The 17,446-nt window shown below is 39.6% G+C and overlaps 1 protein-coding gene across 3 annotated transcripts in view; it reads left to right on the forward strand.

Moving 5' to 3' along the window:
• The window catches only part of USP25 (ubiquitin specific peptidase 25), a 306,082-nt gene that overhangs the window by 253,929 nt on the left and 34,707 nt on the right, over window positions 1–17,446 (forward strand). For 2 of the 3 annotated variants that reach the window (XM_028726942.2, XM_028726943.2), the window contains one exon: window positions 13,844–13,907. The gene's annotated coding sequence lies outside the window, so the exon portion shown is untranslated. Of the gene's footprint in view, window positions 1–13,843; window positions 13,908–15,833; window positions 16,017–17,446 lie in introns of all 3 variants that reach the window. The other variant, XM_028726941.2, reaches the window with a different exon arrangement.

Below are 17,446 nucleotides of genomic sequence, written 5' to 3' on the forward strand. Positions count from 1 at the left end.
TAATAGCTTTTATCCTGAGAGCTCCTTCAGTTGTTATGTAGAAGAGGGGAAAGTGAGCTTCTGCTTCTTTCCTCTCTATGGGAATGTGTGAAGTAGGACTTGCAGATCTAGCAAGAGGAGCTGATTGTCTGGGACTAATCCTTCAGCCCCATTTTGCACATCATTGCTGAAGTAGGAAAGGCAGAAGCACAACTGAAGTATTTGTCACTGCTCCAGTGCTCCCTTCATAGTGTGTGTATATGTGTGTCACACACAGAGAGTGGTGTGGCTGTCAGTGCTACTGTGTATGTGTGATGGGAGCCTATGGAATGTTTGGTTTTGTTTCAGACCACTTAAGTTCTTCAGATGCCACATATCAGCAACTGAACCATATTTATGTAACAAAATATGTCTGAGAAATTCATTCTTTGAGAATTCTGATACAAACTTACCTTCCAAATTCAGTTGCTCCAGAGTTTTCCTCGTGAAAACATGCTCATGACTACTGAAAACTGGAATTGACGTTTGTTCCGATTGGATGCTAAAGAGTTGGTTTTCATGAGGAAAGCTTTGGGGGAGGGGAACCCGCTTGGACACAGAGCTTTTAAGTGCACACCTGTGTCTGGAAAGAGTGGGGCAAAAAGCAAACGTGGATAAGCCCTTAATTATGGTTTGTCTGTTTTTTAAAGTTTGTTTCACTGTTTTGAATTTTTCATCACTAATCTCCTTAGATATTTCTTAAAGCAGAAAAGCAGGGTAAAACTGGATAGCAGACCATTCTACTACTCTTCATAGTTCCATCATTTTGAAGCACACATTATCTTCAGGTGCCTGAGAGATAATTTCTTAGAAGCCCACCTATGTGATTATGCATTTCTTTGGGGTTTGCCTATTGATATAACCTGCAATAATCTTCATCATGAAGGGCAGCTGCCATTAATTCAAAAGCAAGAGAAGCCAAAGTTGGACCTCATGACCACCCAGCTTTCAGAAAAATACATGGGAAAATATTGCATTTATTTGTTTGAAATAATTCTCACTTTCCACCAAAGAGTTCTGGGTTGCAGGCTGCATGATACCCATATGAAGTAGATTAGACTGACACACTAAGACTGCTTGCCCCAAACTCCTTGCTGTTTATTTAATGAACATGTAGTGAACATTCATGAACTAACATCAAATTTTGACTCAAGTAGTATGCATAACATAGCACCAATAGCATTCCAAGGTACAGGCAAGAAACTATAGAGCTACTGATTCAAATACCCTATTGCTGAATATTCATGTGGTTGCCGTAAATTTTACTACCATTTTTTTGTCTTTCACTTACCACCTCCTGAACACAACCAGTTTTGATGTGGGTTTGTGCACACATGTGTGCGTTTGTGAGTAGCAATATTCAGCAAACTATAGACCAACAGAATTTTTAGTAGCTTAAGCAGCATGCAAAGGAAAGGCCATCACCAGCTGATATTTATAGATTCACCTTTGTTCCTCATACAAGATGGAATACTTATTCTGTGTAAGAAGATGTGTACAAAATGTATATTTTTTTATGGATGAATGCACTGAAAGCATTGAAAAGTGCATATTTTATGTTTTTAAACTCTGCATTTACATAGGCAGTATAAACAAAATTCATACAGTTTAAATGTGAACTTTTCATGTGTATGACTGCTAGTGAGGCTGAAACAGAAATGAATTAGTTGCTCAGTCCATAGGATGAAATTATGAAGGCTGTAGTCCTACACACAGTTTAATTCTCATTGATTTCAAGGGTATATGAGCTGCCATGTGCAGACTTTTAGCCCATCCCCCCACCGAAGTCATAAACTTAAGGATTGCTTTGTCTTTATTGGAAATTAAACTTAGACATTTCTGTATGATGTAATGTTTTGCATAAAGTTTTAAGAAAATTTAGAAACATCTGTCTTATATTAAGGCTATCAAATGACAAATATAATAGTCCAAATAAAAACTTCCCATATTGGAAAATTATGCTTCTTTCTTTGGCAGAGAGATTGCTTTGCATTTGTTTAATTCCCTTATACTATTCAGGCTCTTTGCTGTAATCTGCCTCTTCAATAAAAATAAACTCCTGTGTTAAATATGCAATTAGTTATTGCGTATATACAGAAACAAAGCCTCTGCACACATCTTTTTCAAACCTGTGTTTATGGTAGCTGTGAGTCATTCACCTTGGCAAATAGAGAGCAAGTTTTCATAGCCTTTCAGAATGTGGTAATTATTCCGCATCTACTTAATATTTAGAGTTAATTACATTTTGAACAATGATTTTTCTTCTTGTTTTTAATCCAGCCATTGGAATCTTACCAAAATGTTCTAATGCTTTACTTCTAAAAATATTGGCTCAGTAATTTTCAAAGAAATACTTCTTATCACAAAAAGGGTTATTAAAGCAAATATGGACTTTAAATACTTAACAGATTTACAGGGTGCCCTGTTTGTGGAATAGACATGAAATTCATATGTTGAAGGGATTAATATTCTGCACCTCAGAACTTTTGATGTAGCTCAGTAGAAGCTAAATGTTCGGAGATATAGAGCAGTACTTCCTCATGCAGTGCTTAGTCAAACTATGGAACTTGCTCCCCCAGGAGAAACTTGGGTGGCTTAAGACAAATTCATGTAGGAGAGGGCTATCAATAGCTTCTAGCCACAATGCCTATGCTCTGCCCCCACAGTTGGAGCCAGCAGTGCTTCTGAGTGCCAGTTGCTGGAAACCGCGGAGGGGAGAATGCTCTTATACCCATGTTCTAGTCCCTGGTTTTCCACAGGCATCTGGTTGACCACTGGGGAAATTGGATGCTGAACTAGATGAGCCATTGGCCTGAGCCAACAGGTTAATCTCACGTTCTTGGCTTCCCAGCTAACCCAATGGGACACTATTCCTTAGGGATTTAAAGGCAGTGGTTTCTGTTCCAACCTGTGTTTGGATCATGCATCACTGTTTCCATTCTGCTGCAATTCTGCATCCAACAAGAGCAATGTTATTTGTCTCTCTGTCAACTGTGGTGGAATTCTATGAAACTGATTCTATTATCATTACATTGTTTCAACGCAAAGAAAACACTATCCACAGAGAGTGGGGGAGACATCAATTATGTATTGTTTGCAGACTGAAAACAACAACAGCAACATATACCAGTCGTGGGATTGATTTCTGTTCCAGACCTGAGAATAATAAGCAAACAATGGCAATTTCTGGTTCCATTTTCATTTTGGTCAGAATTGGAAGAGAAATGAGACAATTTCTGTGGAACCCTTCCACCCTGCCCCTTATGCTCTATAATTGGTGGTGGCTGTGGAACAGTGTGAGATGCAGTGGACCACTGCAGGAAAAGGGGGGAGTCATTGAAACTTGCCCTTTCCCCATGGAAGCTTCCACCATATCAAAGCCAAGAAAGAAAGAAAGAAAGAAAGAAAGAAAGAAAGAAAGAAAGAAAGAAAGAAAGAAAGGAAGGAAGGAAGGAAGGAAGGAAGGAAGGAAGGAAGGAAGGAAGGAAGGAAGGAAGGAAGAAAATGCTTTAAGTAGGATAAATATTGTTCAATAGCACTTTTGAGATGCATTTTTCCATGGAAAAATAAAACAAATTTAAGCCAAAGTTGGTGATGCTTTGGCACACATGTCACAAGCAGCAGAGATTAGATGCACTCTAGAGAGAAGGACACGAGCCAGACACAGGCTAAGACACAGAGCAGGTGGTGCCAGTGTGGTGCTCTTTATGTTGTTGAACTACAACTGCTTTTATCCCTGACCATTAACCATGCTGGCTGGGGCTTATGGGAATTGGAGTTCAACAACATCTCTTGGGCACCATTTTGGCTTCCCGTGTCATAGTGCTAGACCATGCTGCACTGCTCCCATCTTCAGCAGGCCACACAAAAGCACTACGGACTGTGTTTAGCATGCTCAGTAGTAGATGGTGTGTTTTATTCTGGACTAGAAACAATAAGAAGACAGGCTATCTGGGGTTGCAGACTGACTGGAGGTGGGCAGGGAACAGCCAGTTTTTCCGATTCTAGACCAATACAGTGGTACCTAGAGTTACAAACGCCTCAGGTTACAAACGCTTCAGGTTACAAACTCCACTAACCTGGAAGAGTTACCTCGAGTTGAGAACTTTGCCCCAGGATGAGACTGGAAATCGTGTGCCCGTGGTGCAGCGGCAGCAAGAGGCCTCATTAGTGAAAGCACGCCTCTAGTTAAGAACAGTTCCAGGTTAAGAACGGACCTCCGGAACGAATCAAGTTTGTAACCAGAGGTACCACTGTACCTTGCCAGAGCTTGCCAGAATATGGTCAGTTTACCACTTTAGTGAAAGAAGGATCAGTGCACCCTAACATTTTTAAAAGAACCTCTCCCAAAGGACAAAATATGGACAGTGATTTCCTATGGACAGGTATACCTGCTTACTTATTTATTTAAACCCCCACTTTCTACTGGCTTTCATCCTTGCCGATGCCTCTGGGTGGTGTTGAGTTGGTACAAATAAAATAATCATGCCATAAGTACAATGAAAATAAAGGCAGCATAAATTTTTGGTTTACTGTGCATGTCTGAGCTTGTATCACATGCCTGCACTCAAAAGAGCCAGGTTGCTGAACTCAGCCCCAGAATGCCATTCCGCATTCTTCTGCATGCTTCCTCCACAGCTCATCCTCTTCTTTTGTGCTAGGGGAAGCCAAGTAGATGATTTTAGCCAGCAGATTGGCTGATTTAAAAAATAAAATAAAATACTCCCCTTGAATGGAACTTCCAGTATGGCTTACAAAGCAAGAGAAAGGACAACAGAAAATACGGCAACAACAATCTCAGATAGTGAAGGCATGTAGAATAGAGCCCCCCAAAATCGCCTCAATGCTTTGGTGGGTTAGTATGATGGCAGGCTTTCTTTCAGGTACCTGTGCCCTAAACTATATACCCACATTCCCCTCACAGAGCTAAAGGTGTGAGAGTGCTGTGACAACCAATCCTCCTTGAGAATTGTAGTTCTGTGAGGGTAATAGGGTTCTCTCAACAACTCTCAGCACACTTAAGAAACTACAGCTCTCAGAATTACCGTATTTTTCGCTCTATAAGATGCAGTTTCCCCCTCCTTAAAAGTAAGGGGGGATGTGTGTGCGTCTTATGGGGTGAATGCAGGCTGCGCAGCTATCCCAGAAGCCAGAACAGCGAGAGGGATCGCTGTGCAGTGCTCCCTCTCGCTGTTTAGCTTCTGGCTTAACCGCACAAAGCCTCTTCAGGGCAGGGGGAGCCATCATCCCACTGCCCTGAAGAGGCTTCGCGCGGCTATCCCAGAAGCCAGAACAGCGAGAGGGATCACTGTGCAGTGATCCTTCTTGCTGTTCTGGCTTCTGGGATTCAGAATAATTTTTTTCTTGTTTTCCTCCTCCAAAAACTAGGTGCGTCTTATGGTCTGGTGCGTCTTATGGAGCGAAAAATACGGCATTTGGAGGAAGCCATGCCTTCTCCAAGTGGTATAGCCTTGTTGTGCTTCATTTGTTGTAATTAGTTAATTACCAAGTGAGGCCCTACAGGACTTCTACAACTGCCACACAACACTTTATTGAGAGATGTAGGAGAGGACAATGTTGAAACACCTGCCTTTTGCATTCCTGGAATGTACCAATGCACAAAGTTAAGAGCCACATCCATTGCTCTGGCCACTTTAGTCTTTGGCCACCATTGTCATGTGGCCCCTGGAAGGTTTTCCATGACAAAATATGGCTTTTCCATCTCTGGATATTTGGAAGCATTACATGAGAATGCCTGTTATCCCTCAGCCCCTACTTCCTTTTTCCTTTAGCCCCTGAATCTTTGCAACTGCTGGCAAATCAAAAGCAACCATATATTTTACTGCTGAGAGATACTCAATAAACTACTTTTCAGAATTAAGCCACTTCAAGTACTGATGGTGAAAAGCTTCATTTTGTATAAGCAATAAGCTGATAGCTTTGATATATAAACAATCTGCGGACTGAGAGGCCACTAAAAATAATCAGACACAAGTTGGATAGATAAGTATGTTTTTCTTTCTTAAGAGCATACTGAAGAGGCCGTTTTAACAAAGAATAAAAACGTTCTTCTGCTAGTTTTAGGATTTACAGTATTACTAATTTGGAACAGGAAAGGATAACTTAATATCATGACAGTTTTAAACATCTGAGGACAACTGGGAATACTGCTATTGAAAACGCAAACAGAATAAGAGAGAACCTGAGAACGCCTCTTGTGTATGTACAAACTTACAGAGGAAGTAATTGTGGCTTCATAGCTGAGATGGAGTCTGAAACTGGCTCGTCTCATGTTCCATAAAGACATAATTCAGTCACATCCTTTGCAGGATTTATAGTCAATGTGAGCTTTTTGGAAAATGTGTATAAACCTTGTTCACAGGACACAGTCAGATAAAGGCATGGAGAACCAGCATATAAACAGTGAATCATGTACATTGGCCAGTCCATAGTTTCCAAGTAGCAAATATGCACAACTTCAAAATATGCACAAAGTACTGTATATATTTCCCATGAAATGTACAGTTGTCTAGAAATGTTGCCTGTTGCCTGGCCAGTATATGAAATTCAAGTGGATAGTTTACATTTTTAATGTATGTATGTGACCAATAGCCAACACAACTCTCATCAGTTCACATTTACAATAATGACCTGTCAGCCTGTGCACATTTACTACGATTTATGAACATTCAGCTGCCAAATCATACCAACATCATTTCCTCTGTTTACAGTGTCCTGGCAGGGTGGGGGTGGAGTGCCATCGCTTTTGTAACTAAATGGCACCATCCACACACAAAACAGAGGGGTCAGCACATTCAGAAAAATCCCAAGCTTTGCAGACATGCATATGTTATTTTAAAAAGAAAGGAAAGGGACCTCAAAGGAGCAGAGAACAGGTGAATTCAGGCTGCGCATGCATGCTTTCTCGCATGCAGATTGGGAAAGGGAGAAGGAGCATGCCAAGGGCATTAAGCTGCCCCCCAGCCAGCATGGCCCCCTCTCCCCCCCCCCAAGTGCCCCAGTATTCCCTTCAAAGCTCTCAGCTGAGACACCATACAGCCCTTGAAGGCGAGGATCAGGCCAGCTGAGTCCATGCCTTCAAAACGTGTGTTTTCATGTGATAAGGCTTTCTTCTTCTGGGGAAGCCTTCCCACCTGAGAAAAGGGAGCCCCTCCCACACCCCCATGTAACATTTCATTGTAGGGCCCAACTGCATACTTTGTGTTTTTCGTTTTTGTTTTATAGGTGCATAGTCCGGTCTTTGACAGCACATACTTCAAAGCACATTTAGAACTTAGTAAAGTGCGTGAACATTCAGTGGGGTGGGGTGGGGTGGGGTGGGGTGGACTGCCTGCCTAAAATGGACTGGTTGGGGCAGTGATATACAGTCATTATAGTTGAAATTTGCTGAATATTTTCTGCAACCACACACACCTTCACAGGGCAGCTCACTCAAAGTCTTAGGGAAAGGCATGTTCAAGAAAAAGTTCTATGGGCACCAAAGGACTTGCACATGGAAGTAAACAGAAATCCATGCACATGCAAGTTATTCCATTTACTTGAATAAGTTGGTTCCTTAAAATGAAATAGAAAACCAATTGAAGCAAATGCAGTTTTTGCTAAAACCATTGCTTTGAGAGAATAAGTTTTCCATAATAAAGAAATACAGTGTAACATTTTTATTGATTTTAGGTGAGTTGAATATAAGTTACATATATTGCTGAATAGAACTTTTATTATTACTTGCATGCGATGGATAAAATGCATAGAAAATATTGTAGCTGTTTAGCTCTATATGGCAGTGCAACCATGGCCACATTTACCAGTATGGAAACAATGAAAATATTGGTATAAAAGGACCTCCGTTCCTCCCTCACCAGGCCCCTGCCCTGATCATTTATTCCTGGTCAGCTGGTTTGATAGCATGAAGAAAAGCATCAAGAACCGTTGTTGAGTATCCTACATACCTCTCATGGTCCTCCATAGTTTTGAATCACACATTCTAATTACAGCATTACATTATATGTCATACTTTGTCCAGATCTTGGTGTCAAATATGGAGCGAAATCATCTCAAGCACAAAAAAATTGCCTAGTAATTTCTCAGTGGCACTTGTACAATCCCTCAGTAATGCAAATTGTTTATCATATCAAAACATATTTCATATTAAGACCTTGCACTGATTATATGAGAGGGAAAGAAAGAGAAAGAATGTGATGAGATTGTGCCTAAGGCTATAAACTTATTTAAAATCCTAACCCTAAATTTGTTTTACTTGGAACCAAGATCAATTGATTTCAGCAGTATTTGCTTCCAAATGGTATTTTTAATATTACAACTTTACTTTACAATTTTACTTTTCCCATAATTTAAGCTTATCATTAAGCTATCACTATGTGCTTATTTCACATTTCTTTGGGGCTTGTACACTTGCACACATTTAGACAAATGCCTACACTCACGCTTCTTTTCTATGAAGAGGCGCAGATATCACAGTGTCATTGTCACAAGCATTTTACAATAGGTTAGATCTAAAGGTTCCCTTCTTCCAGTGGAAGGAGCTTCTTATGAAATAAGACTCCTTTCATGAGAGAAAACCTTCTGTCAGAGAAAGGAAACCTATGCCTCCAGCCAGTGGCGTAGCGTGGGGGGTGCAGGGGGGGCCGGCCGCACCGGGCGCAACATCTGGGGGTTAGGGTTAGGGGGCGCAAATCCACGGGTTAGGGGGCGCAAATTACTTGCCTTGCCCCGGGTGCTGACAACCCACGCTACGCCACTGCCTCCAGCCCAATAAAGACTTGACCATTTTAGAACATCAAAGTTTCCATGGTGGTTTATGAAACTGGAACTATTATAAACTCCAAACAGGCTTCAGTGTACTCACTGAGCTGATTCACGTGTAATTCCCAACCATGGTTTGGTGTTGTATGAATGAGACTCACGTTCATCCACTCCCTTCTCTTCTTCCCATCTCCTCTTCATTCTACTATTGCATGTTTTGCTTACCACCCTGGCTTCTTAACTTGCAGCAAATCATAGTATGTGATTATATACAGTTGAGTGATCTGTAGTTTTTACATAGCTAGCCTGCAGACCAGAATTAGAAACCATATTTGAATGTACTAGAGTAAACAAGGGAAACAAGGGAACAAGGCAGAGGGCCTTCTCGGTAGTGGCGCCCGCCCTGTGGAACGCCCTCCCATCAGATGTCAAAGCAATAAACATCTACCTGACATTCAGAAGACATCTGAAGGCAGCCCTGTTCAGGGAAGTTTTTAATATGTGACATTTTAGTGTATCTTTCATCTTTGTTGGAAGCCACCCAGAGTGGCTGGGGAAACCCAGCCAGATGGGCGGGGTACAAATAAATTATTATTATTATTATTATTATAAAGCATAAAAGTTAAGAAGCAGGTTTGCGGGATTTCAGTGGTGGGAGGGTGAAAGCCGCTCTGCCCCACATAAACACAGATACACTCCCAGTCATCCTTGGGACCCTGTGCTGGCCACCTCTGAAAGATAAATTATCCACTTAAGGGTGAGATACATGATTAGCATCAAGGGTAGTTTGAGGGTGTAAAACCAAGTGTACCTTGAGTAATCATCTCTTCAGAATTCTTCAAATTTTGAACTCAAACCCAAAGGTTATTGATTGGCCCCCAGTGCTTACACCAGATTCAACTAATTGGCCTTGCAAGTGTAAGACCAAAGGACTTTTTCTAGCACAGTGGGGCTGTCCTCTCCTTGTATGCCCTCCACACCCCAAATTGGCTGAGGGTCGGGTCGGAAGAACTTCCCAGGACAGTTCACAGAGGGAGAAGAGGGGAGATGGTTCTGCTGGGCAAGCAGATTGAACATTTGTAACAGTGTGACACTGAATTCCTCCCATGGTGTCCAATTTTTTGATAGGAAAAAGGCAGAGCGCCTTCCGTTTGACTCTACAGAGTCTAGAAGGGAATGGTGGGGATTTTCTACAATACCAGTTTTTATATGCTGTTCTGGATACTACTGTTTAGAATGTGGGTTGTCGCCCACAGACTAGGGAGACTAAAAAATAGTAATATGCAGGTATTTAGGTTAAATGTAATCCAGAAAGCATAATGCACCTCAATTTGGGTGGGAAGAAATTCTGCATTTCAGTGGTAGGTTGCTGGTGTGGTGGGGAAAAGCACTTTAAAAACAGTAGGTAAATGGATGTTAATACTTAAACCATTATTCTGCATGGTGCAGGAGTAGGGAACGTATGACACCCCACATGTTGCTGAATTACAAGTTTCATCATCACTGAGACCATTGGTCATGCTTGCTGTGGCTGATGGAAGGCCAACAACTTCTGGAAGTGTACCCCTGAACATGAGTCTAAATATATATATTTACAAAATGCCTGTTTGTAAATAGCAACAAGTTGTGTGGTTTCAGAGTAAGAATAAGTACCCGGTTTTCAATGTATCAAACCCGGTTGACACGTAGTTTGAGTGTGGCTTAGGAATTAGAAAACAGGGCTAAGATGAAGCCATTCATACTGAGGAAACACAAGTGGCTTTCTTGGCAGGCTACTTTGAAGACGATTACAGTGATATTGCAATCTCGGTGTTGATTGTGGCATGGTTGGGCACATCTATAATTTTTGCCTAGATCTAATCAGCAGCTAATAAAGAAAGTGGGGAGGAGGGAGTAGCTAGAATAAATATACAGTATACCAGGAAGGAAAATATTTAGGGAATGTTGCATTCAGGAAAACAAAGCAAGCAAGCACTGCTTTAAATTAGGAAATGTGCATTAGGAAAAAGAAATATTTCAGTTCTGGATGCATTTGGGTGTGCTACAGAATACATTTTCAGAGTAAGCATGTCTATCAGGGCTTTAATTGCTACACTTAGAAGAATGTCCTCTCTTCTCTACCCGCCCCACCCCCCTCAACCCGACAAGAAGCCAGAGTTAGCTGCGCAAATGAACAGGCTTCACAAGAATCAGATTCTCTTTGGACGACTCTTCACATTCCCAGTCATCATTACATTTAGGCAGCACAATTCCGCCTCTGGTTGATGGGCAGAGAAAGTGGGCAGCTTGCCAGGTAGACGTTACCATGACTCCCAACCCCCAAAGGTGATGCATTTTTCAGCTAATTCAATGAAGAGTGGGCTGAACTTTGGGTATAAACTAGACAATAGCTGCCTTCGCAGTATCAGCAGAATGGTTTATGGGAATGCACTCCACATTTGGCTGAAAAAAAATCATGTGACCTTACGGCTGAGATTTTGCAGTGGTGCCAACGGAGACTTGGAAAGATGCAACCCCTGGTTTCTTTTCCCTCGTTCCTTATGTGGCTCAGAAAATGGTGGATCTTAATACTTGACTTTAACCAGACTCAGCAAGCAATAGAGCCTTGAAGCACAACTTTGCCTTTCTTCTTCTTTTCCCTTTTTTGGCAGGCCACCAAGAGGCTGCCCCTTTCACGCCTGATACAGTCTGTTGCTTATCTGTCTCCTGATAGATGTGAGGGAAAGAGGAGGAAATCCTAAACAGAATATTTAGGGTTAAAAAGAAAAAGAGAGCTGCATTTGAAAAGGACAAATTCAAGAGAGAGTCGTCGTTTTGTTTGAAAGGTGGCATGGCAGCATTTGGGAAGTAGTTTACGACAAGCCTTTTGGGTGTCTGGAGAATAAAAGTTTCAAGTGTTTGGATATGCTGGCGTTGGAGCTGGGCAGACCCGACAACAGCATTGAACATGAGATCATTGCAAGCACAGTGTAAGCAACTGGCACTCTGCCTCTCTGCCCCTTGGCTTCGGCAGATTTATGCAAGCATCATTTATGAAACCAGCACAGGAGTTCAGTGGATTTTTTCCCTCCTCTCCCCCCCGGCTTGCCCTGCTTCTGGTCCTGCACAGGCGGTCGCCGCAAGGATTGGTGCAGTTTTTGCGCAGTGCCATGTGCCTGGAATTCTGAGAAGAACGAGAAAGACGGCAGACACCCCGTTCCTCACTCCTGGATCTAGACGGTGCCTAGGAAGCTACAAAGTCTGAGTTTGGGAAGAAAGTCAACTGACTTGTTCACAAAAAATAATAAACACTGGCATGTTTAACTACAGGAGCTTCAAGATGTCTTAGGGCTTCTTAGGACATAACTAAATCAGCTGAGATGTTCGATTCATTTAAAAATGTGTTTTTGTTGCATCAATAGGTTGCAATGAGTGATAAAGCACCTTTCGAAACAGGTATAGCAGATATTGTTAATTTGTTTTCCTTTTGTTTTGAAGCTGAAATCCTTGTCTTATTCACTTAAACGTTCTTGACCAATCACACTGCTGAAAAGATCTTTTTGTTTCAGTCATGTCTGAGTACTGCTAAAAATACAAAAGTAAACAGAGGCTGGAGAATGTTATGATTAACTTTGGGCCACGTTTAATCTTAGCTAAGTGCTGAAGTAGTGCAAAGTCATCTTGTCTTATGGCTATTCAGGATAAATGTTGACTATAATCTCTATATGCCTTCAGGTATATAGACTGCTGCTACAAAAAAACGCAGGCTAATTTTTTCATTCCTGCTTCACAAAACTAGTACAATGGGTCTGCCCTTTCGTCAGTGCTTTGAAACAATAATGTAATTCTTCTAATGCCTATGAAAGTTTATCACTATTTCTGTCTAACTGCATTATGAAGAATTCAGTGGCATAAGGAAAGAAATGAAAAGCGTGTTATTATAACTTTCATATTGCAAGTCTGGTTTTCAGTTAGTAACAATGTCTATTTTTGGATGTTTGGTAATGGAGCACTTGTCCAAAAATAGTTAGGTGGACAAAAATGCGAGGCCACGCATTCAATATTTGTTTACAAAGAAGCTATGCACAGTTACTCGTGGCATTAAAGGATAATGCCGCCTCAGCAAATCAGTTTCCTTTAAACTGTTCCGTTGCTGTACAGCTTTTATATTTCTAATCAGAAATAATTTAAGTTGGAACACTGGAAAATAATTGTGCACATCAATGGGCAATGTTTGTAACCCTTTCCATACTTCTAAGTTTTGTTTTGTGTCTTTAAAAAAGCAGCTCCAACTATGAATCACAACTTAGATTTAAAATTTTGAAATGATTTGTGTGAAAGTGATTGTTTTCTGTTGTGCAGGTTACACATGCTAGGGACATAAAGGGTAGATATTTCTAATAGTTTGTGGCATGATGTCAAATGTGGATTTTAACATGCTGTTTTGAACTTTGCAAGGAGTAGAGAAAAAACAAAGAACAGTGAGAAACCGCCAAGGGAGGATAATTCACATTTGACAAATATAAGTCCTTAACTAGGATTTACACTGAAGCATTAATTAGCTTGATTATATATTTCCCCCCCTAGCTGTTGTAGTAAAAGAATTGCATATTGGAATTAAAATAAATATGCCAATAGATCTCTGTGCTGTAATGGAAAAGTAATTATTGTGTAGACTAAGAAGTTATTGCTTATGTGAACAGATAAATCACTGTATTTAAAAGTTTTATAGTTTTAGGCTGCAATCCTATGCAACTTTCATGAAAGTAAGAGTAAACATGCTTAGGATTGCACTTTTATCTTCCTACTCAAGTAGCACTTTTTCATTTTATTAAACATGCAAATCTATTTTGTCCCTCTTTGCTTGTTTGTATCAGACAAGCTTCTATATATTTACATATTTTAAATAAGTGTGCTTTTTTCTTACTTTTGTCTAATAAATTAACTTTATATGGTCTCAACAGGAGCACACATTTCTTTGTGCATAGTATCATGATCAAGAGACCTTCTAAAATGGATCGTATTGTAGAACATTTTAATGTTGTGTTTCTTCATTTTGTTATAGTGCTGTGAAAAATTAAAATGGAAAAGAAAACCGAAGAACTGGATCATGTAAGAACTGAATGAAGGTAATACAATGTTAAACACATATGTGACTATTTTCATATTTGAATCATGTTCTTAAAGCATTTTTGACAATTAGCATTTCATTTTAATTGAATAATACCTCTTGAATATTGATTTGATTACTGAAAAAAGTGCAGTTCAACTGGCTTTTCTGTTCCTTGTTGTTTTCCTTTCAAATATCTTGGTTTCATTTACCACAGAGAGAGTATTATCAGTGAAGGGAAACAAGTTAGAATTGCAGAATTAATGTAACTAAACTAACAACAGGTGTGATATAGAATGGACTTTGGGGGATCCAGCATATATTCCACACTCATCTGTATGGTATGGTAAATGTCTGGTCAAACTTTTCCATGGCACTCCCCTAAAATAAATGTATAACTGCAAAACTGATCTCCATATTCATAATTATGCTGTTTAAAATACGATTTTAAGAATTTAAGGATAAACATTTCTGGGAAGATGAATTAATTATTTGGATTAAGTTACAAATATTTTAAAAGCAGCATTGTTGCTAGATGCTCATTTCTGAAGTGGGAAATATAAATAGAATTTCTGTTGAATAATGACTAAAATACCAAATAACTTCAGTTACTGGCCTGCAATGTCCGAAACTTAGATGCAAGTTACTTGCCCCCAAACGACAATATATCCAACCACTGACATTTGGGTCATTCTAAACATTTAGTGCTAGAACATTTTTCTTATTAAATTACCGATGAATAAAAACATTTTGAACCTGATTCGTAAGCTTTAATGCTAAAGAGAACAACATTTTGATTGATTAATACCCATATAGCTAGTATTTGGATTAATCAATGAAAGACATTGACTTAAAGCTATATGTTTAGTGTAGATGGTGTTATTTATTTATTTTTTTAAAAAGGATATAGCACCTCTGTCCTAAAATATATCTATGCTATGTAGGATTTTTTTTAGTTAAAATAATGGTGTTTATGTTTATGAAAGACACTTGGAGGATAATTCCTTCAGGATGCAATCTATTTACCAAGGATTGAACCCCATTAATTCAGTGGAACTTACTTCAAAGTAGACATGGATAGGATTCGATTGTCAGAGAACCTGTTGATACTTCAGAAAGGCTGCTTCCAGATGCGGCAGAAGGCCTCATAACTTGATTCAATAAAAACTAGGATAATTTATTAATAGCCACAAGAGGAGAATTTTTTACATTTGTCATTGTTGTTTGGGTCAACATTTATGAAATTTTGAGTAAATATACTCTACTGTAACACAAATAATACAAAGTTTGCAGTATGCTAGTACTTTCACTTGGAGCAGATATGTTTTGATTCTTGGACATGATGTCTTTTCAGATTCAGTAGCTGGATTTTCATTGTTTGTAACATATCGTTCATTCATCAGGAATCATATTAAATCTGCATAGTTTCCCTCCCTCCCCCTATTTGGTTTACGAAATTTGAGGTGCTGTTATTTTGATAGCTCAAAACCCACTTGAATCTGCTACCATATAACTTTGTATCTGTTTTGCGTAGTTTTTGAACATTCAAACTGTTTCTTATCTTTCCCTTAATGTGCATTTGGAAGTTGTTGTTTGTCAACATAAATGCTTAGCAATGATTTGTTCTAACTTGCTCCCACACTGCTTAATCTGAAAGATGATGCCAGTTGGCATAAACCCGTAGATCCGATCTTGTGGTGAAGTGTACTGCACAAGCTCGCTTCTATGGGTCTGTGTCAGTCTGGTGATCTGACCCAAATATATATATATAACAAGTCACAACTTGGGTAAAAAAAGACTGATTTTTGAGCAACTATTGTCAAAGAGAATGGATGTTCCTTTTTTCAAATTTATATTTTGGTTTTAGCATTGTCATCATTGAACATATGAGGGAGAAATGTTCTATCTTACTATTTTTCTGTTTTGTGTTTTTATCTCTTCAAAGCAGAATACATTTAAATTCACAATACATTTCCAGAAAAGAGTATGGAAAATGGGCAACGATTAAAAGCAGTGGCTGTGATCTGCCAAGGGAGAACTCAAAAGACCATTTGGCTTTCTGATTGTCACCTATGGAAGTTTCCCAGGAATATTGGATTGACTATTCCATAGCTCAGGCATGTCCAAAGTACGTTTAATCAGGCCCCCATGGCAGTATATGTCCTGAGGTAAAATCCTAAAAACAGCTCAACAACTTTGGGGTAAAATTGTAAAAAAGCTCAACAACTTTGGGCGGCCCTCACGCATGTTCATTTCATCAAATCTGGCCCTCTTTGAAAAAGGTTTGGGCACCCCTGCCATACTGGTAACAAGAAACCATGTGTATACAGGGCTCCAGGTTGTGGCAGTTGGCCTCAATCCTGCAAATACTTCCAAGTGCTTAAATCCCAGTAGGATTTATAAAACTCAGAAAATAAGGGTCGTTTTGCACAATTTACTAAAGAGATGTTCACAGCATATCTCTGTATGTGTTCCCAGTAAAGTGTGAGAACCATAAAGTTTGAATTGTTTGCTCACACGTAAACAAATACTGAGGGAAGTAATTGGCTAATAGACATGCTACTTATTCCTTTTTTAAAAAAGCACAAGGAAATACCAGGAATAGCATCTGGAATCTTCTGCATGCCAAACATGTCCTCTAATGGTGTGGTATAGTTTAGCTATTACATACCCTCGCTATAATGGTGTTCACCATGGGATACTTGTGGCAAGCACCACTTTTCTCTGTAACGTGAATGGCCTCAAAAACATTACTTACAGGGTGAAACAATTTAAATGCATTTGCTTGATATGTACTAGGGGAAACTCACATGGATGTTCAGTATGCTCTCATGATTTGAAAGAGGGTTGCTGATTCTGTGGAAGCACACACAATATCAACAGGACAGAAGCAAACTCCTCAGTGATCCTTCCATGTTCATATTAAACATGATGGAAACTGATTAATGGTAAGTGTCTGCCATATTTGAAAGAGATGCAGAAGATCAGAAGAAGACATTGGAAGCTGTGTGCATCCGGGTTGAGGTAGTAGGTTGTATGGTTTAGAGTTACACCCTGGGAGTTAACTGTACAACCTTCTAGCTTTCCTTGGAGCACACTTGAACCATCGAGGAATTCATCATCTTTTTAATCTAATAAAGTGAACTCTGTGTAGTAAATGTATATGGAGTAATCACTCTGAAGCTTTATTGATGCTCACATACTCCTTATTACATGGTTATTTCATTTACAGCGTATTAGGAACTATGCTAACATGTTCTCCTAATGGACTGTGACTGCACATCACAGATATTTGAGAAAGAATGATGGCTACTTTAATTATATCAGCAGCAAAGCTGGAAAAGCTGACTTAATCGCTACATACAGAAACTGACAAATATTTATCTCTGCCGTTTTTCCTCTTAAGACTTATCTGAAATAGTTTAAATTTGATGTAACTAACTCTAGAGCAATACTTAACAAAAAATAATGATTTAATATGAGACTAGATCATGTGTATGTCTGCTTACACAAGTTACAGCTTCTCTGATGAATTAGTGTGACAGGTGCCCTTTAGAT

The sequence above is a fragment of the Podarcis muralis genome, chromosome 4, assembly GCF_964188315.1.
Source record: "Podarcis muralis chromosome 4, rPodMur119.hap1.1, whole genome shotgun sequence".
Classification (NCBI taxonomy): Eukaryota; Metazoa; Chordata; class Lepidosauria; order Squamata; family Lacertidae; genus Podarcis; species Podarcis muralis.